Genomic DNA, 22,292 nt, shown 5'->3' with positions numbered 1-22,292 from the left:
CAACCTTCTGATCGGCAAGCCCCAGAGGCTCAGTAGTTTAGACCACAGGACCACCCACATCCCTGCCAGTGACTCTAAGGCAGGTGCAGCAGGTGGCACCTTCCACATGTTTGGGGATACAAATCCCATCATCCCTGCCCATTGGCCATGCTGGTTGTGGAGGAAAGGAGCTTAAGTTCACAACATTTGGGAAGGCACCATGTTGCCTACTCTTCTTCTATACTAGAGTTTCTGTCTTAGGTCTATCAAGTTACTCTGGAGAGGAATGGCTCTCCATAAACAGTGGACTTGGAGGGTGAAAGTCCATAGCATGGTTGTCAGGGCTTAGTCCTGGAACCTGAGGTCTCGGAGGAGGAGGCACAGGGAGAACAAGACCCTTTGGCAGATCTTGCCTTAAGAAAAAGCTGTTGGAGCTGGGTATCCCTGCTCTAGGACTGGTGGTCATCACACCTGTTGCTTAGGTTCCTGGCTGTTTCTCAGGACATCTCCATCTTCTCCAGGGCCATAGAGCCTCAGAGATGTGGGTAGCTGCACATGAACCTATGTAGGAGGAAGGGGAAGGGCATGGAAGCACCTGCCGTGATAAGAGCCAGACAGGCAGAGTGGGGTGGAGCCTCTGGCTCCCTCTCTGAGCTGCTTCATTGCTATAGCAACAGCTCACATCTAAGCTCCAGTTTTCCTGAACTGGGGAAATGGACAAAAATGTCCAAAAAGTTGAGAATTGAACTAAGGGTAGACATGTCTCAGCTGATGAACACCACAGTCCCACGAACCCTTATCCATAGCATTTAAGTATTATTTATATAAGGTGTTTGTTTTTATTAATGTTATGCACATTAATAAGTTTTCCCTAGCATCTGTGCATTTTTTTAAATTCTGATCTGTTTTTCACTCTCTTCACTTTGGTTTATATTTTGGGTTCAAAGGTGCTTTACATAAAACAAAGCTCGGCACCCGCTTTCACTATAATGGGCAATATAAAAATTGCTACAGCGTTACCCCATTTTGGCTAAACTGGACAAAAATGACAGGCACAGGAGCCCCTTCAAAATGAATTAAGATGCTAAATTGTCGACAAATAGATCCGTGTGCTGCTCTGGTTCACCAGAAGTAGCTTAGTCATGCTGGCCACATGACCCGGAAGCTGTACGCCGGCTACCTTGGCCAATAAAGCGAGATGAGCGCTGCAACCCCAGAGTTGTCCATGATTAGACCTAATGGTCAGGGGTCCCTTTGCCTTTACTTTAGCTGAATGGTATGTATTGTTTATGCCTTTTTAATTCCTTGTTTGTGTTTTCTGGGCTTTACACTACAAGAGAATGTCTAGAATGCATCATGTGGAGTTCTGAAATGTTCTGAGTTTGCTTGTTTTTTGTTGTTAAAGCAGAGCAAAATAAGGATATTTTAAAAACACAAATGAATCTTTAACAGAAAAAAAAGAATCCAGTGCTCTTACTTCTTGCAAAGCCCATGGATGCAGAGAAACACAGACATATAGAAAAATTTAGCCCTGTAAGTTTCAGAAAAAGAAAAACAAGGGAGCGGCATGAGGTTTTGTGAGGGCCCTGATCCAGCTTGGGTGTGGGGATTGACATCACAATTGAAGCACGCCCCCTTAGCATGTTATTTTGCCACACACATGGAGCCACCGCATACCCTTAATGTATGATTTTGGTGCTTCTACAATAGATTTCACTGGCATAGATAGGCAATGACTTGCACAGACCATGTTGGGGCGATATTACTGCATCATCATCATCATCATCATGAATTTACTTGGCTCCTTTCTAAGTCTTGGCCAGCCAGGACTGCACTAAACCATGGCAGGGAGCAGTTAAGTGATGGGGTCATAGACAATGGGCACTCAACAACATGTTGCCTTACTCTGACTAGAAAAAAATCCAGAGTTGCACATCTCCAGTTCTCCAGGAATGGTACTGTGGGAATACACTTCGTGGATCCGTTAAGATCCGCGGTTATTTGTTTATATTAATGTTTATTATGAACTACTTTTCGTATCCTTCCGTTTAAAAGTGAAAGTAAAAGTAAGACTCAGTGGGCACTTTGCCACTGAGATTACTCCGCCTAAAAATTGTAGTTCCAGAGGTTTTTGAAGTTGTCAATGGACGTTTATTCTGCTTCCCGCCTTTTTGGAGGGCAGCAACAGCATTTCTATTGGTAATATATCGATCGTGATGTCACACTTGGTGATCAATAAAAGGCTGAGGCTCCCCGCTTAGGCATCTCAGTTAGTTCCGTTATTCTTTGGTTCTTTCAGTTGGGTTAAGTTTAGTTTAAGGGGTTTAAAGGGAGCGGGTTGGACGGGCTGGACGGGTTGGAAGCGCGTGCAGGTGGTAGCTAGGGTCTAGCTCGCGGAAGACTTGGCGGTAAAGGTTAGATAGCCTTTAGACCTAGCATAGGTTTAGATCGCGGAAGATTTGGCGGTATAGTTTTATTTAGCATTGCGGAAGATTTGGCGGTGCAGGGACTGTTAGTTTAGGGAAAGCTTAGCATAGGGCTAGGAACAGTAAAGAGTAAGAGCCTATGCGGGTCAGCCAAAGCCATAAAAGAAACATCGGTGTCTGTCTTTATTGGGGAAAAAGGTTTTTATTTAATTTTTAAAATTAACGTCAGGGGTCTCATTTAATGCTTTAACTTTGCCCTTGGTTTAGTTTCCTTTGCTTTAGCAACATTACAGGAGGTCACAAGTGGTTTCAAGTCTAGTTTTGAGGCATCCCTTCAGATTCGAGGCATCCATTCATTTTCGAGGCATCCATTCATTTCCGACTTACTCACAAACCTTCAGATATTGAGGCTTGGCCGGCGCCTGTGCCAATACGCACGTGGAACGCTGGCCGCATTTCCCCGGCAACTGGTATCCCGTGTGTAGGTGGCCTAGACCTATACACGGGAAGCTCCAGCACCGAATCCCCGCATGGTACAAGTGTTGTACTCTAAGGATTAGTTCACAAAGAAACCCAGGACAGGTAGGTAGCCATGTTGGTCTGCCATAGTCAAAACAAAATAAAATAAAAAATTCCTTCCAGTAGCACCTTAGAGACCAAATAAGTTTGTTCTGGGTATGAGCTTTCGTGTGCATGCACACTTCTTCAGATACCTGATTCAGATACCTGATATTTCTTCAGATGCCTGATATTTCTTCAGATGCCTGATATTTCAGATTCTTCAGAAACCCAGGGAGTAAATATTGTACATGCTGCGAGACACGGGAGTGAAACTTTGGCTCATGAAATCCGCCCCCCCCCCCCAAAGCACAGAGAATGTGTTGTGGGCACCTGGATATCAGATCACATATCTCCCATACATTCAGTCTACATTGTTTTTTATGCTACCTGGATCACTGTATGCATGGGGAACATATTTCAAACCGAGAATTGTTGCTATGTCCCACAGCCTGCCAACTCTACCTGCTAGATTACTGTGTGAACCAGTTTTAAGACTAAAAAGGCAAAATTCTATGGTTGCCATATTTAAAAAAAGTCAAAATCTGGACACAGAAGTTGTTTAGCTTTTTTTGGCAAAGTTGCTGAACTTTGTTTGGGAGGTGGGGTGGGCAAAGTTGTTTAGTTTTTTAGCTACTTTTAAGGGGATTCTACACTTGTGACACTGGTTGCAATATATCCGGATTTTCCCGGACATTTAAGTGATTTCCACCCAGATACTGTTTCCAAAGGCCGAATCCCAGCTACGCCTAGGAAATTCTGGACACATGCCATCCCTACGCCATCATTACGCGAAGCAAATTTCTGTTTTTTGTTTGCTCTATGAATTCATCGTAAGGGTTTTTATTTATTTTTTTAGTGTGCATTTGCCAAACTATGTCTAGTGACCGTAAATCTGTCAGGGCTTGTTAACAGCAGCTCCCTGCGAACATTTGAAAACACAGCGACAAAAATAAACGCAGTGTGTATCGAGAGTCTCAGCATAGCCAGATTCAAAACTACAGGCCGAAAAACAGCCTGATTATTAACATGAAACCACAGGATTTGCTATGTTGGATCAGGCCATTGGTCTGTCAAATCAAGTAACCGGCCTTAGGCAACTGAGCAAAAAGTCCTTTCCATCTATAAAATGTCTAGCCAATGTGATGGATTGTATATGGGAGGGGTTCCCCCCCGGTCTCTACTGCTGCAGTCAACTTGTAAAAACATGGGATTTTACGAGACATGGAAGAGGAGGAGGAGGAGGAAAAGTGGATATAGAATTGTTTTGACATTGCATGCATAAAAGTTATTCTATGAAACAAATTAGGTATACTGTGTTTACATTCCTCAAAATTAAAACAAAACGAAACAAAACCAGAAGACTCCAGACTGGTGAATTTTAAACTTAAGTACTCTCAGTTAAAGAAAAGGGATATGCACATGTTATAGTTTGGTGACAGACTTATCTAGCAGACACATGATTCAGATGGCTTTCACCTGGAATTTGGAAGGTGATGATAGAGGGAAATGGCTCTCTTCCCCCAACTGGGCAACATGTCACTTCCTAGCCTTGGGCAAATCATTCTCTCTCTGCCCCAATTCCCCATCTGTAAACAAAATAATAGCCTACCCTAACAGCCTACCAAATATGGGCCATGTAAGGCAGCAATAAAGGAAACATTGTGACCCACACAAACTTTTGTGGCTATGACAGCTTGTGTCTCTAGTTATTCAAATAAAAGTACTGGACAAGGTCCAGAAAAGTGTGGGATATTTATGCCAATCAAATCAACAATTCATATTGTTGATTTGACTGGAATAAGCACATAATAGGGGCTGAAGCTCATTGTGTTTTCCTGTGGTACTTCCTAGAGACGATTCTGCGAGATCTACTGGCGGAGGAAGGGGTGCGGTTCGCCCTGGGTGTCATCCCTGAGGGGGGTGCCATTGCCACCCTGCCGCCTGGGACGCTCACCCTGCCCCCTGGGATGCTAGCCCCACCCACGTGGGCTGCTAACCCTGCCCCCGCTCCAGGTGCGCCGCTCCAGGTGCCGGAGCAGCTAGCTCTGCCTCTGGCGAGATCACTTCCCTTTTGTTTCCCAACAGGAAGGGGCGTAACTTAATATGCTCTTCCCTGCCTCGGCGCACACTTTTCCCCACCACGTCTGTAATGTGAGAGCAGCTAGCTCAGACTTCATTTTTAAGTTAGACTTCAGTAACCGTTAGTAACTTAATTAGCATTTTTTTTTTATAAGATTTTATTATTTTCCAATAAAAGAAAAAGAGAACAAAATACAACATCAACACATAACATAAACATCAATAAAACCACAATAAACATTAAACATAATCAACAATAAACATAATCAACATTCAAAACAATAACAACAATAAAAACATAAAAATAACATATACAAACCTTAACCAATATCTTTCTTTGAATATTTCTTGTTTCTAACTTCTCTGTTTGGGGACTTCCCCCGTTCCCTCCACTGTCTTCAAAAAACATATACTTCTTCAAGGTAGCTTTATATATTGTTCAATTCACTTTTACCCAAATTTTAATATACTTAGCTTTTACTTAGTCAAATATCTCAATAACTATGTATCTTATCTTAACAACCTATCTTAACATATTTTGACACATACATCTTTCACATAACAACAGTTCCTCTTACCATTCATATCTAACACATGTCTACCAAAGCCGATGTTCTGTTTAATTCTGCTCAAATATTCAGTTTAACTGATTTAACTAAATAGTCTTTAAATTTTTTCCACTCCTGCGACGCCTTCCCCTCCCTCTGGTCTCGGACTCTGACGGTCAGTTCTGCGAGTTCCATGTATTCCATCATCTTCATCTGCCATTCCTCCACCGTTGGTATCTCTTCACCTTTCCATGTTCTCGCCAATAAAATTCTAGCTGCTGTTGTGGCATACATGAAAAACACTCTATCCTGACTGGGTATCTCTTCATTGGTTATGCTCAGGAGAAATGCCTCTGGTTTCTTACAAAAGGTAACTTTCATTACCTTCTTAAGCTCATTGTAAATCTTATCCCAGAAAGCGCTTACCGCTGGGCACAACCACCACATATGAAAAAAGGTACCTTTCGCATGTTTACATTTCCAACATACATCTGACATTTTGGTATTCATCTTAGCAATCTTAACTGGTGTCAAGTACCATCTATAAACCATTTTCATTATGTTTTCTCTTAAACCATGACAAGCAGTAAATTTGATACCTTTTTGCCACAATCTCTCCCAGTCATCCATCATAATATTATGTCCTACATCTTTTGCCCAATCTATCATTGAGGATTTAACCAGTTCATCTTTTGTATGCCACTCTAGCAGAAGGTTATACATTTTGGAAAGGTTTTTGAAGTTCGATTCTATCAGTTCTGTTTCCAGTTTTGATTTTTCTACTTGAAAACCAACTTTTTTGTCCATTTTAAATGTTTCATAAACCTGATAATAGTGCAGCCAGTCGGGGACCTGACTTTTTACTTGATCATAACTTTTTAGCTTAAAGGAGTCCCCTTCCTGCTGCAATATGTCCATATATCTTAACCAGTTTGCAGACATATTCGGTCTCTTATATGCCTTGGCCTCCACTGGAGAGATCCATCTAGGAGTCTTTCTCTCCAACAAGTCTTTGTATCTAGTCCAAACCTGATATAGGGATTTTCTCACAATATGAGACTTAAAAGTTCTGTGGATTTTAACCTTGTCATACCAAAGGTATGCATGCCAACCAAACATATTATCATGTCCCTCCAAGTCCAACACATCAACGTTCTCTAGTTTAAACCAATCCTTTAACCAGCAAAAGGCCGCAGCTTCAAAATAAAGCCTTAAATCCGGCAGGGCAAAGCCTCCTCTGTCTTTAGAGTCTGTTAAAATCTTGAATTTTATTCTTGGCTTTTTGCCCTGCCATATAAATTTCGATAGGTCCTTTTGCCATTTTTTAAAACAGTCTAGTTTGTCCAAAATTGGTATGGCTTGGAATAAGAACAGCATCCTTGGTAGGACATTCATTTTAACCACTGCTATTCTTCCCATTAACGACAGTTTAAGTCTTGTCCAGATCTCCATATCTTTTTTTATCTCCATCCACAATTTTTCATAGTTATCCTTATACAGGTTCAAGTTCTTGTTTGTGAGATTGATACCTAGGTATTTTACAGATTTGACAAAGTTGAGGCCTGTGGCTTCTTGAATTCTTTGGATCTGTTCTGCACTCAGATTTTTACCTAAAACTTTGGTTTTCTGCTTATTTAATTTAAAGCCAGCTACAAGTCCGAATTGTTCAATTAATTCCAAGGCTCTGGGGACACTGCCTTCTGGTTCTTGCAGGGATAGCATCAAATCATCCGCGAAGGCACGTAATTTGTATTCCTTCTCTCCCACTTTAATTCCTTTTGTCTGTTTATCTTTCCGAATCATATTCAGAAGGACTTCCAGGACCGTAATAAAAAGTAAAGGGGAGATAGGGCACCCTTGTCTTGTTCCTTTCTCTACTTCAATCTCCTCCGATATCACACTGTTTACAATAACTTTTGCTCTTTGTTCTGTGTAAATGGCCTTAATGCCATTTAAGAATTTTTCTCCAACTCCCATCTTTTCCAAATTCTTTTTCATAAATGTCCAGGATACTTTGTCAAAAGCTTTCTCTGCGTCAACAAACAATAGTGCTGCATCTGTGTTTATGTCTCTCTCCAATTTTTCTAGAATGTCCACAATGATTCTCGTATTATTACTTATTTGCCTTCCTGGCAAGAAACCTGCTTGGTCTCTATGTATATAATCTTTCAACACTCTTTTCAACCTTGTAGCCAAAACATTTGCAAAGATTTTATAGTCCACATTCAAAAGGGATATTGGACGATAGTTTTTCATTAGAGTCTTATCAGTATCTGGTTTTAAGATCAGTGTGATAAAGGCTTCTTTCCACGTCTCTGGTGCCCTATCTCCTTCTAGTATTCTATTGCAAATTTCTCTTAACGGCTGTGATAGCCAGTCTTTCAATATCTTGTAATATTTTGCTGTTAATCCATCCGGTCCTGGAGCCTTCCCCAGTTGCATGTTGTTTATTGCATCTTCTATTTCTTGTGTCGTTATTGGGTGGTTGAGAATTGTTAGTTTTTCCTCTGGGACCTTTTGCAATCCATTCTTCTCCAGAAATCGGTCTATCTCTACTTCATCTATCTTCTCCTCCTTGTACAGTTGTTTATAGAATCTCTGAAAGCACCATCTGATTTCCTCCGGTTTCTCTACATATTTTCCATTTACTACCAATTTACTGATGACATTTGCCTTTTGTCTTTTCTTTAATTGCCAAGCTAGTAGTTTTCCACATTTATTTGCAGATTCAAATGTTCTTTGTTTCATCATTTTCACTTTCCATTCGATGTCTTGATTCATAATATTCGCATATTGGGATTGCAAGTATTTGATTTCTTTTTGGATTTTAACACATCTGGGATGTCCTCTTAGTTCTTTTTCCTTTTCTTTGATTAATTTCAACAGTCTCTCCATCTCTGCACTTTGTTGTTTCTTCTTTTTTGCCTTTTCACTAATGAGGAATCCTCTCATTACCGCCTTACTTGCATCCCAGGCAATCCTTTTCTCCACATCTGAATTCCAATTAATTTGAAAATATTCTTTCATCTTTTTCGCCGCTCTTTCTACTAGCTTGGTATCTCTCATCAATGCATCATCCATTCTCCACCTGAAAGAATCCTTGGAAATCATTTTTAGGTTTACCTGTACCGGATTATGGTCTGAAAGCGTTTTAGGACCGATTTCTGCTTTTTGTAATTTTGGAGCCAATTCATTCGAGATCCAGATATAATCTATCCTCGACCATGACTGCTGAGATTCGCTGAAGTACGTTGCCTCTGTTTCTGTGGGATTTTTTAATCTCCAAGAATCTACCAAATTCAAATTGTCCACCATTTCAAAAAAAGTCTTTGGGAGTTTCCCATCATTTGTTAATTTTGTTCTTTGAGATCTGTCCATTAATGTGGAAACTGCCCCGTTAAAGTCTCCAAGGCAAACTACCTTATAATCCAAATAATCCAACAGCAAATCATGGATTTTTTTGTAAAAAATCGACTTTCCATCATTTGGTGCATAAAGTCCCAGGATCAAAAATTTTTCGCCTTGTACATTAATTTCGATTGCGATGTATCTCCCTTCTTCATCTTTAAATAGCTGTCTTGGGCTATATTTCTCCTTTGCATAAATCACTACTCCTCTCTTCTTGACCTTGTCCGATGATATGAACTCTTGGCCTAATTTTTTGTTCTGTAACAATCTTCTGTGACGCCGAACTATGTGGGTTTCCTGTAGACATATTATATCCAAATTCTTCTTTTCTATGCTGTAAAACACTCTGCGTCTCTTTGGTCTCTGATTTAATCCCCGAACGTTCCAAGTCATTAACTTGAGCGCCATTTCTTTGTTTATTCCTCTCCTCCAGTTGCCTGTCCTTTCTTATCTTGTTCTGGATCTTGGCTTGGTCCTGGTGGTCCCGGCGGTGGTGGAAATACTTCTGGAAACTTGTAAAGCTGAGCTGGATCCAATGGAGTTCCTTTGAAATGTTCCAGATGCTTGTCCAAAAACTTTTGCTTATCCGCCAAGGACCTTATTCTTATCTTTTTCCCTTCAAACGTGAATGCCAGGCCTTCTGGAAATTCCCAACTGAAGGAGATTTTTCTTCTTCTTAGCTCCGTCACCAGGTCGTTATAGGGAGCTCTTTTATCTAAAAAGAATCTGGGGATGTCCTTGTAAAAAATTACTTTATTCTGCTGTACCACCAGGTTGTTTCTGTAGTGTAAATCCAGAAAGTAGTCTCTGTCGTGTCTATCGTGTAGCACAATCAAACAGTCACTGACTGTTTTAGTGCTTTTCTTTCCTCTGGAACCTCTTGGTCCAAATCTGAAGGCCTTCACTATGCGTGCTGAGACGTTTACTTCTTCTAACTCCCAAAAAGTCGAGAATAGTTCCACAATATAGGCTTTCAGGTCTTCCCCCTCCAATTCTGGAAGACCCCTTATTCTTAAGTTTCCTTCTCTCTGATGTAGTTGCAGAAAAGCAAGAGACTCTTCCACAGTCCTCTGTCGTGTTCCAATATTTTCGATCTGCTCCAAATCCAAATTGTCCAATTTTTCCTCCACCTTTTTTATTTTTTCTCTGACCACTTTAATTTCCTCCGAGTCCTTTTTTAACGTGGTCACCTCCTGCCCAATTTTATTAATTTCGTCTCTGTTCTTTCTTACGTTTTCCTCAATTTGGCCAATCGATTTTTCTAACGTTTGGGTGGAGGCTTTAATATCGGCCTTAATGTCCACTTGGAGCTTTTCTATTGCAGAGTTAACTGTTGTATTCACTGATGCACCAATAGCATTCACCGATTCTTGTGTTTGCTTCAACCCTTCGGTGACACTTTTCAGGCCTTCTGCAATTTCTGCCGCACTTGCAGCCAATTTCTCCATTTGTTCCTGAAGAGTTAAGGAAACAGAGCCTTTCCTTTTTTCAGAGCCAGTTCCTTTAGATCTAAGTTCCATTCCTTGTGGGCTCTGTAACTGTAATCTCAAGGTCACTCCAGTTGCTATAGTAACAATCTCAGACATTCACAGCAGAAGACCAACAGTCCCAAAAGTAAACACCAGGTGGCCTGCAGCTAGCTTTCTGAGAACAAAGAGGCTGCTGAGCCAGGAGTCCACAATAGTCCATTAATCCAACTTTTAGGCAAAGAGTTCAGATTTTTCAGAATTGTAAATTCCTTAAAGCCAAGAAGAGTCTATTTTAAATAGCCCAAGCCAGTAACTGTCTTCTCACTTGCAGTGTAACCACCAAGTCTTTAAAGTAACTTGTATCTGGCTGTAAAAGAGTCAAAGTATCTCCACTGGTAAACAGTCACTGTAACACTGGAACACCAACAAAGAAAAAATGGCAACAATATATCCCAGCCCGCTACTGACCCGGAATCCTAATCCAGAGGGTGAGGGGCTTCTTCTTTTGCCATATCAACTGTTTTTGGATCTTTAAACAAACTTTAAACAACTTTTAAATCACTTTTAAAAAGTTTGGCAGAGTTCGCAAAACTTTCCCGTTAGCCGCGGCTTTGATCCTTTAGCGCTACCAAGCTCGCGCAAACAGTTCAAAGGGAACAGGCTTCCTTTTGGAGTTTCCTCTGCAAGCAGTGCTCTTTAAACTTGTAAAATAATCCAAATTTTTGACTTACAGAGTTTCTTTGGAAGTTTCTATGTAGGAAGTGCCGGGTGCTCAGGTCTGGCGGGATCGCTGCTTTGATCCTCCGCAGGCAGCCGCTTCTTCAGTCCCGTGCTGGGGCTCCGCTCGCCCGATTCTCCCCCTTACGAGGGTAAATCAGGAGCGGAGACAGCACGTCTGGGACCCACGAAGCCGTCGGTCCACGGGACGCCCTTCCCGTGGCTTTAAGGGACCCGTGGCGCAGGCACGGAGCTCCCTATCGCCTATCGGAGGACGGAGCCGTCGGACTCCCGTCCGCCATTGACTCGGCACCTAACCGGAAGCATTTTTAGCCTGCCTACATCGTGCTGCTGTATTTGCTATTCTTGAGTGACTAAATGTTAGTTTCACCTTTTCACTAAAATAAAATAAAATTGTGTATGGTTATTATTTTGAGGGGGAGAAAAGGGGGGTTAATACCAGGACCATCCAGTCTGCCTTAAAGCATCCTGGATTATTAATACTAAAAGGCTAAAACTATCCAAGCTCCCTTTGAATCTGCAAAGGCATGGCACTCTGCTGAACTCACTAGCATGAGGAAGGAAGGACAGATCCTCTCCTAGCATCTAATCAAATCCCAACAAAAGTTGACCAGACTGTGGGAGAGGTAAGCATTCTGACCATCGGAGCCGATGGCATGGAATGAAGCAGGAAGGGGATCGTGCAAGGATAAGCAATTTGCTGACAGCTTACTCTGTGTCAAAGCGGCCGGAGAGCCAGGCCAGAGCAAGCCACTTTATAGGCTTATGACGGTCCCTTGCGTCACATGAACCCTGATGGCCTGGCAGAAGCAATGCTACCCCCAGGTCAACTAGAGAGCAACATAGCAGGTGTCACCCCAGCAGTTCCTCCTGCTCCAAGCAGCTAGAGAACAAGGTCTATAAGCCTTGCCTTTGGAGATTCCAGGTGCTTAGGGATGGAGGAGAATTTTGTTCGGTCCACATTTTAAAAGGAACCTATTTAATTTCTAGTTTGTGGATTTGTTTGCACTTCTTTGTGGGGGGAGCCGTGGAAGTGAAATGGATATAAAACTTCAGTAGAATCAGAGCGTTACAAGTTGGCTTTAATAGCTATATCATGAAAATGATGGGACCAATAAACTTTATCAGGAACCTCAGAAATAGCCGGAGCTGAAGCTCAGTGTTTTATAAGGCCGACATAGGCTGGAAAGTTTAATAGCTCCACTGGTGAACCCACAGCCACACACACACGCAACCAAGTCTTTGTTTGATCTTTCTTATCGGAATGCCTTTGCCTTTCTATATAAAACATAGGAGGGACAGCATGCCAAACTTGGTGAGCTCTGGAATACTAGCTAGGATCAGATAATGGATCTACCATGAGAGGTACATGGTAAAAGTACCCCTGACCATTAGGTTCGGTTGCAGACGACTCTGGGGTTGCGGCGCTCATCTCGCTCTATAGGCCAAGGGAGCCAGCGTTTGTCCGCAGACAGCTTCCGCATCATGTGGCTGTTTACCTTCCCGCCGGAGTGGTACTTATTTATGTACTTGCACTTGACGTGCTTTCGAACTGCTAGGTGGGCAGGAGCTGGTACCAAACAACGGAATCTCACTCCGTTACGGGGATTTGAACCGCCAACCTTCTGATCAACAAGCCCTAGGCTCTGTGGTTTAGACCACAGCACCACCTGAGACGTACATGGTAGACCCCCACAATTCAGACGTGAGAGATGCTATAGCTTTGTGTGGCTTGGCCTGGTCTCTGCATGGAGACCATCTACATTGTCAATCCCCTGCGCTCAGCCGTGCCTCACAATGTGAAATCAGGAGCATGAGAAGCCACTGTCTGGACTAGATTTCCAAATTCCGCGGTCTTTGGATTAAAGAGCATTAAAAGTAATGGCGAGATGCTACGTTTGATCGCCAGCCTATCCCGGCACCAGTTGCGTTCCATTATTTAACAGCTGTGCAGCACATGCACTGTCAACAGAGCACACATGTGCGGTGCATTATTGTAATAAAAATGCAGATTCCTCTTGCAGCCACCCACCCACCCCTCCTCCTCCTCCTCTTCTGGCTGCCTTAAATGTTCCGCCCTCCCGTTATCCCTGCGCAATAACCTCTTCCATTTGTGTGAGAATTATGTGAGACATTTCTCAGCTCTTTGAGGGAAGAAGCACACGGCATACCAGCCGCGTAAGAGCAGCCTGCAGAACCCGCGGAGCAAGTAGCAACCCGGAGCCAGTAACGAGAGCATTTGGTTAGCATTACCGCTGTCGATTTATTGCAAGTCCTCGGCGTGCACATCAAAAGTTATAAGCTTTTTAACATCCTGGGGAAATGAGATGAGGCTGGATGATTCCCCACTGTGATTCATGGTGTCAGGCTGGGATAATAGCAATAGGCAAGCTCCCTCTGACAGACTAAATGAGGATTTTTATTACCAGCAGGGACACCTTGGGGGTTTCATCTAGGAATCCCTCTGGCTCGTGCATTTAACACATCTCACGGCGAGGTGCAGAAAAGCAAACAACAACCTGAACAACAACAGCCACCACCAAAAATAAAAATAACAGGCTTCTGGATAAATCACTCCATTAAGCAGACTTTAAAATCCAATTATTTTACTACGGCAGAAACAGCAAACTACCCCTTTATGGAATTTTTACCCTTATTTTTTTTTAGTCATTGCTGCTAGAAGCTGTTCTCAAGCCATCGTATGTAGTCTCTTTGGGCTTGTATTTTATGCCCCACTTTCTTTCCTCTGTTGCTTCTACTTTCAACCCCTCTCATGCTCCCGACAATTCAGCTGTTGCCAGTGACTCCTGGGTTTCCCTGAGTGAAGTGACTGGACCAGAGGGAGGGAGAGGACAAACACGCAATTAAATGTGTCGCCTCCAAAATCTGGGAGAGGACTGTCAAGCCAGAAAGGAGTCTTGCAGGCTGCTTCTGCGTGCAGATCTTCCGTGTGCCTAAAATTGGTTTTGTGGTTTCTAAGTTGGGAAGCCTTTTTCAGAGTCAGAATGGGCTGCTCTGCAAAGAAGAGATTGGGTGGGTGGAACAGGAACCAGACTCCGCTCTGCAGAACACTGAAAATTTAAGGGGTTTGGAAGGAACCAAAGCAATGAAGGTGTCTTAGTAGGGGACAAGGCATGAAACTTGGTCCAAGTCCCAGGCTGGCTTAGGATCATTTCACAGGCTACAGCTGCTGCCCCCCAACCATGAGCTCCACAATTACTGGCTCTCATGCTGCACAGGTAATGTAACAATATTTAATTAAAATGGGCCGGCTGGATCCCAAATTAGCAACCCTTTGTACTCACATAATATGACCTAAACATATGATATGACACTTTGATGACTACCAACAGGGAGCAATTATGTTGCACTGGTAACTTTTATGAATGGGCATCCACTCAGTGCGTAGGGAAGCTGTTCATGCAGAGGCCCTCCTGTACCATAATTAGGGATGGAAGGATCTGTCAATTTCCGTTTGCTCCGTTTCCCGTTCTTCCAGTTCTCCACATTTTGCAGCAATTGGTTGCCTGCTCCTGATAGACACTGAACTATGCTGCCTTTGGGGGAGATATTTGAAATTGCCTGTAAACCTTTTGTTAGCTTGCTTCTTGCACTCTCTTCTCCCCGACCCAGACTTTCCCCTTGGTTTGCAGAGGTTAAAGCTCTTGACGAAGCAATCCTAAATCCACCTGCCTCTGAGTAAACCCAGTTGAAAACGGCGGCATTTTCATCTGAGAAAGCATGCACACGACTGTGCTATAAAGGGAAAACAGTGTTGCTTGACTCCAGTGAATGTAAATGCATGCACATGAACCCAATATATGCCAGCGCACTCCTTCCTTTCTTCCCAGGCATGCACATGCACACACACACATGCACAGAGAGAGAGGGGGTTTTCACATATCCAGATAATAAATGGTGCTGAGCAAGTTTGAGTCGCAGCTTTTACACAATGTATCCAACCACTTCCTTGGCAAGATTAAACCATCCGTTATTAAATTTTTAAGAGGGGAAATGTTAAGCTCAATTTACAAACACATCCTTTGGAAACTAGTAATGGGTGTGTGTGTGTGTGTGTGTGTGTGTGTGTGTGTGCCTCCAGCAGTGTGTGGGACAGAGGTTACAAGTACACAGAACTGTCTCTTTTTCAGCTCTGACATGTTCGAAGGTAAGCGATCAATGCCAAAGCATTGGGGTGACCAGTAGAAATACACTGGTAAAAGTTAAAATAAAACAGGGAGAGGAAGGGAAGCAGGGAACCAGTTACTGTTCGTAAATTGGCTGCCCAGTGTCTCTTCAACAGGCCTGCTGGGCAACTCCAGTCCTGTCTCAACTTTGGTTCTTCCCCAACTTGAACGTTGTCCTCTCTCTCATGGTCCCTGCAGGTGAGGGGATTGTGCCCCCCCTTGTCCATCAAGGAGTCCATCCCTGTGCTACAACCTTAGGCTTGGCCGAGAGTTGCAAGTTACAAATGCAGCTTCCTCCGTACGACAGGAGGTCCGGGTCGAATGTGATCATTTCAGAGCAGCCATGCTGGCAGTTAATGGGCTTTTCCTTCCTTCCCCTCTCCAACTTTTCCTGTGGTTCGGTAGTTCCTCTCATCACTTGGCCTGAGCTGAGACACCTACTGGTAACAGCAGGGCGGCAGGAAGGCAACATACTTCTTGTTTGAAATAACACTCAGTGTGCGCATGATGGATCTTAACTGAAGGCAGGCTTCCTAATGAAACCGGTGTCAGTCAACAGAGGAAATCTGTTTTTGCCTTTCTATACACCCTTGCACTCATGGCGGGGGCGGGGAGGAGGGGACGGGATGGCACAGTGGCTTAAGTCTATTTTTAATCCACATTCTCCAAAAATGCTTGCAGCCATCATAATGTCTTTGTATACTGTGTAGCGTCTCCTGTTTTGGTCTCGTTAGCTCACTAGAAATTGCCTAATAAACCTTGTTTGTTTAGGGGTGGTTTTGTGTGTGTGTGTGTGTGTGTGTGTGTGTGTATGTGTGTTTCCATTTGTTTTTAGATAGTGCTGCACAATATATTTGCCACCTTTTACTTCCAGGTTGGAAACTACCAGTTTCTTCAGGGAAACATTAACTTACTTTTCCTTTTTTAAACGGCATGGCATAGCCTCGAACATTTCTCCAATGAAAATAGGGACGTCCTATTCCATCATCATCGTTTTATTAATTATACCCTGCCCGTCTGACTAGGTTGCCCCAGGTATTCTGGGTAGCTTCCAACATAATAATAATAATAATAATAATAATAATAATAATAGAACATTTAAAAAACTTCCATATGCAGGGCTGTTTTCTAAAGGTTGTATAGTTACTTATCTCCATTGCTCAGGGGTTACACAATTTAATTTAAACTGGCATAAATTACTTCTAACCCATACTGTGTTTCAGAAGTGGGGCTACCACTGGTTGAGGCAGCCTCAAAGTGGCAGAGGAAAAGCAAGCCCTTTTCAACACCCATTTTGCCAGGGTAAGCTCTGCCCAAATTGCCAGGTCATAGGACCAAGATAAACTGAATTAGGATCCAGTTTAAGCCCAGTCTCACCCCTGCTACGGAAGGCCCATTTTTCAGAGTTTATATTGGTGGTCTTGACTCAACTGGCTAAAACGAGATTAGGAATGATGCCAGGCTGAGCCAGGATGCAAAAAGGTAAGGTAAGGACGCCTGAACGGTTAAGCCCAGTCAAAGGTGACTATGGGGTTGCAGTGCTCATCTTGCTTTGAGGCCGAGGGAGCCGGCGTTTGTCCACAGACAGCTTTCTGGGTCATGTGGCCAGCAGGACTAAACCGCTTCCGGTGCAATGGAACACTGTGACAGAAACCAGAGTGTATGGAAACGCTGTTTACCTTCCCGCCACAGCGGTACCTATTTATCTACTTACACTAGTGTGCTTTCAAACTGCTAGGTTGGCAGGAGCTGGGACAGAGCAACAGGAGCTCACTCTGTCATGGGGATTCGAACCGCCAAACCTCTGGTTAGCAAGCCCAAGATGCTCAGTGGTTTAGACCACAGCGCCACTCACATCCTATTGAGCAAGGTTGTGGGGGTTACATCAGTGTAGCTCTGCTGCCCCAGGAATTGGTCAGCTGAGATGGAGATCCAATGGAACCTAACATGCTCATTTGGGTGGATCTTGGTTTGGAGTGCTGCCTCAGAAGTCAGTCTCTTTGATTTTAACAGAACTTACTTGCAAAGGAAGGACCCAGGTGGTGCTGTGGGTTAAACCACAGAGTCTAGGGCTTGCTGATCAGAAGGTCGGCGGTTCGAATCCCTGCCACGGGGTGAGCTCCCGTTGCTCGGTCCCAGCTCCTGCCCACCTAGCAGTTCAAAAGCATGTCAAAGTGCAAGTAGATAAATAGGGACCGCTCCAGCGGGAAGGTAAACGGCGTTTCCGTGCGCTGCTCTGGTTTGCCAGAAGCAGCTTTGTCATGCTGGCCACATGACCCGGAAGCTGTCTGCAGACAAACGCCGGCTCCCTCGGCCTATAGAGCGAGATGAGCACCGCAACCCCAGAGTCGGACACGACTGGACCTGATGGTCAGGGGTCCCTTTACCTTTACCTTTACTTGCAAAGGAGTCCTATCAAATGGCAAACAGATGCTTTCTCTCTGTCTTCAAGTAAAGGTGGCTAAAGCTCAGGAACTGACTATTATAGACTACGTCCAATATTAAAGGGTATTATAGGAAATTTCATGGGGAGATTTTGCATGCCCGAGAAAGCCGCTCTGTGAAAATGGGATTACCGAGAACATATTGTGCTGACCTCCAGCTGCGCTTCCTTTCCCCGCTTGAGAGTTTGCTAGCTTAGTTCGCATGCAATGCAAATGCCAAGTATATACAATAATAATAATTAGTTGGTTCTGCTGCTATGGCAGGTAAAAGAGGAACCCAAAATGATTTTAAAAATGCACAAAGGGGATTGGTTGTGTTTGCAAAATATATGCAAAATATTTGCGGAGGTAATTCTGGGGCTTTCAAAGAACAGGGTTATTAGACACCCACATTTGGATAAATTAACATTCACTTTTAAGACAGTGCAAAAGTATAAGATTCTTTGGAAAGCTGTTGCACATTGTGGCTGGGGGAACTCAGCCAGATGATCAGAGTATAAATAAAATTATTGTGATTGTTGTGAAACGAGAGACTGGAATTTCAGTTTCATAAAGTAGTCTCAGTCTCCCGATTAAATGGTTAGAAATAATTTTACGTGGTAGTCAGTAACGTAAAGAAATTGCGTGTCCAGGGGTTGCAACAGAATAATGACGCTACTGGCTACATTATGTAGGAGCAGTAGGAAGCACAGCTGAAAATGACCCTGGTAGTCATGAATACGAGAGAGAAAGTTGTATACAATACTGTAGGTCAAGAAGATCGCTAGAACAACTTAGTGGGCACAGGGAACGGGGAAGGGAAAAGATGACTGACAGTTGTGGAAGATACAGAAGGGCTTTTGGGGGGGGGGGAAGAGACAGAATCTAGTACGTTGCATGGCTTGCTCAATAGACCCTCTCCACAGAAAAGAAAGGAATGGACTGTGGATGAATGGAAACGAGACCTCAGAGGTGAACAGGAAATTGTCTGAACATGACTACTCCACAGACAGGCTTTTGGGGTCAGGAGGCATTGCCTGGGCAGGTGCCAATTGATCTGCAAAGGCACGGTTTAGCAGCATATAGGAAGCCTTCACTGGCATGAAGTCAGCAGAGCAAGGGTTCAAAACAGTGCCTTTGAGGGCAAACAGGAGCCAGGGCATGGGGTTCTGTGGGGAACTGCATGGAACACCAGCCTAAATTTGGAGCACTGTCCAGTTCAGGGCTCTGTGCAGCTGCTTCTCCTTCAAAACAAAAACGGGCATGTGGTTTGGCCCTGTAACAGACTGCAGTCTGTGCTGCATGCTATGCTCTCTTCCATTTATTCTTTTTGAGTTGCATAAAATCTGAGATAACGCAAAAGCTTGCATTATTGTTTTCCTATTGTTTTCCCCCCTTCCCCTGCTGTTTTTCAAACATATAATCTTGCAGGTTTCATTTGTGTGTTAGCTGTAGGCCAGGGTTGGGAAACATGTGACCCCCCCCCCCCCGAAGCTGCTGAACTCATCTCACAGCGGTCCCTGCCTGCATGGCTAGAGTCGTAGTCCAGGAACATCTGGACAGCTGCAGGTTTCCTGTTCCTGCTGTAGGCATTCACCACTTAACCATCCTTTTCAACTTAAAAGTTGTATTAAAAAAAATGAAAATGCTACTCTTTAATAGCTGCAGTATAGGGATGCTAGTTTGTGTTTTAATAAATATGATTTAGGGGCAGGGAAAGCACTTGTCTTGTTTATATAGTAGGGATACTGAATGTACCCTCTGGAGACACTTTTCTGCCTCTGCACAATTCCAGCATACTGCTAAATGCAGCTAGTGATAGGAACCGGGGCAGAGATGCCAAGAAGCAGAGATCAGGCAGGCTACTGAAGAAGCCAGGGGCACCCCACCTCCTCCTGCGACCAGCTTCCCTCTCCTCTGGTCTCTCGGCACCAGAAGAGGTATGAAGATAACAGAGCAAAGGCAGACAAGGCGCCAGAGTCTCAGATTGCTTGGGAAGGACCCGAGGGAGGAGGAGCTCATTGGGGCTCATTGCCTCATTGGGGCAAGATCTACTGGGAAGGTTTGCTGTGCTCACTAGGCCTGGCCTCCTGAGCTGTTTTGTTTCTTTGAATAAAGAAGTGTATCTGAAGAAGTGTGCATGCACACGAAAGCTCATACCAAGAACAAACTTAGTTGGTCTCTAAGGTGCTACTGGAAAGAATTTTTTTATTTTGTTTTGACTATGGCAGACCAACACGGCTACCCACCTGTAATTTGAATAAAGAGTTAGCTTTGCTGACACCATGCGAGTTGTCAATATCAAAAGCAACACGATGGGACTTCCGGCTGGCGACGCCATAGCGGGTGGTCGGGGCTGCTTCGGCTGCGAGGCGCCCGATCCATCCCGGGGGTTAGGAGCCCCGCAACCGCAAAGCGGGGCTCCGGTTGGGGTGCGGGAAGAGCGTCCCGCACCCTGGGCTCCCCGGCTGCGCCCACGGAGGCTCCGAACCCTTCCCTTGCCCCCCCTGTAAAGGGGGAGTGGGGGTGAAGGGACAACGGAGCCGGGCTTACGGGGATATGCCCCAACCGGGATGCAAATGCGGCGACAAAGCCCGCGGTGAGCGTCTTAGTTCTACCTTTGAAGAATGGAGCCAAAGGAACCCGGTGGTCGTGAGTAATTAATTTGACCAGAAACTGAGCTTTTGGAACGATCCGGGGGGAAGGAGAAAGGCAGCCTGCCTTCTTCCCTTCGAGTTAAAGAAGCTAACCAATTTGAGTAACTGCTGCTACAGAACTGTTTCAATGTACTTAAAATTGATACATGAGACTGGCAAACTTTTTTCTTGGGAAGTAAATTAGTGGAAAATATCTCCATTTAAAGTTGTGGTATCTGCGCTCCAGTTTAGGAAAATGGCGACGAACAGAGAGGCAGGAGTAGAAATCTGATACCCACTTCCTCCCCCTCTACCAGTATGCTGGGCTTCGTCCTTGAACTGGTACTGAACTCTGGACTAACGGACGAACAGAGGCTCACTGCTTTGAAGGTGGAACTGCTGTACAGGAAAGTCAAAGTCTTGTGTGGGGGTCTGAAAGAGAACCAATTGCCCACAGAGGAGGCTTTTAAAACTTTTAATACTTTGGAAGAAAGTCTTGCCAAAGAGCTGAGAGGGTGTCTGGGAAGATGGAGAGAAGTGAGTGAGCTACTTCGGAGAAGAAACTCGCCTTTTGGGGGTGGCAGTCCCAAGGCGACGGTAAGATTTGATATATCCAGTCCCCGAGGTGTGAGCTCGGGGGCCAGGGACAGAGAATTATGGTTTTTACAAGAAGAAAAGGAATGCTACAAAGAACCGGAGAAGCTGAGAGACGACGAGATGGACATCCTGGAGCTCGTGGCAAGGAGAGTTTTGGACTGTGCCTGGATCTGTGGACGCTTGGAGAGGGAAGCTACAGGGAAATTCAGTGTTGATGCCACCAGGAGAAGAATAATGGACAGAGGGGGTGTGGGGTGAAACACTAAGTAAAATTTGAAGTAGCCTGTCATGGAATTTTGAAATCGGAGGGTGAATACTGTCAACAATCTTTCTGTTTTATTTTTTGTTTGAATATGAAAGGAGATATTTTGAGTTACTATGTTATTAGCAGCAGTTTAAAGGATAGAAGAGATAGATATGATATAAATGATTGGTGAAGATTTTAATGGAAGAAGAATTATGATGAGATATTACTACGATGATGTATTGTTAGTTAAATGTTGAATATATAATTGTGTGTAACTATATAATTGAATTTGAATTTCAGGAGAAATGGTTATAAAATAGATTAAGAATATGAACTCGAAGGAGAAAGGGCAGGGGAAGTCAACGGTCAAGATATGGAAATAGAAATTTTCTTTTTAAAGAAAAGATGCAACAAGAAAACTTGACACTGTTTGTATTTGTTTTATTAGTGTATCTGTTTTGTATTTGTTTAATTGTAGGTGTGGGTGTGGGTATATGCTGTTATAAGAAAAAGGTCAATAAATTCTTATAAAAAAAAAAAAAAAAAGCAACACGATGACCAGAAACAAATACAATATGAAAAACTTTATGGAATGATTCCAAACATCAAAACTAACAAACTGAAGTCTCTGAAAGTCTCTGAAAGTCCTTAAATGAATCACAGTGCCAGACTTTACCCAGTGGAGAACAAGCTGTGAAGGTTTGTATAATCAGCAAATGTCCAATTCTGATGTCTAACTCTGAACAGTGTTGGACATCAGAACTGGACATTTAGAATAGAATCATAGAATCATAGAGTTGGAAGAGACCACAAGGGCCATCCAGTCCAACCCCCTGCCAAGCAGGAGACACCATCAAAGCACTCCTGACAGGTGGCTGTCAAGCCTCCGCTTAAAGACCTCCAAAGAAGGAGACTCCACCACACTCCACCACATATTTGCTGATATGAATCTAATATAATGAATGAATGAATGAATGAATGAATGAAGCTCTTA

At 43.6% G+C, this 22,292-nt stretch overlaps 1 protein-coding gene across 2 annotated transcripts in view; it reads right to left on the bottom strand.

Moving 5' to 3' along the window:
• The window catches only part of CRB1 (crumbs cell polarity complex component 1), a 144,305-nt gene that overhangs the window by 90,912 nt on the left and 31,101 nt on the right, over positions 1–22,292 (bottom strand). The gene's annotated exons all lie outside the window — the stretch shown is intronic.

This window comes from Lacerta agilis, chromosome 6 (assembly GCF_009819535.1).
Source record: "Lacerta agilis isolate rLacAgi1 chromosome 6, rLacAgi1.pri, whole genome shotgun sequence".
Classification (NCBI taxonomy): domain Eukaryota; kingdom Metazoa; phylum Chordata; class Lepidosauria; order Squamata; family Lacertidae; genus Lacerta; species Lacerta agilis.
This window is presented reverse-complemented; position numbering and strand designations above follow the sequence as displayed.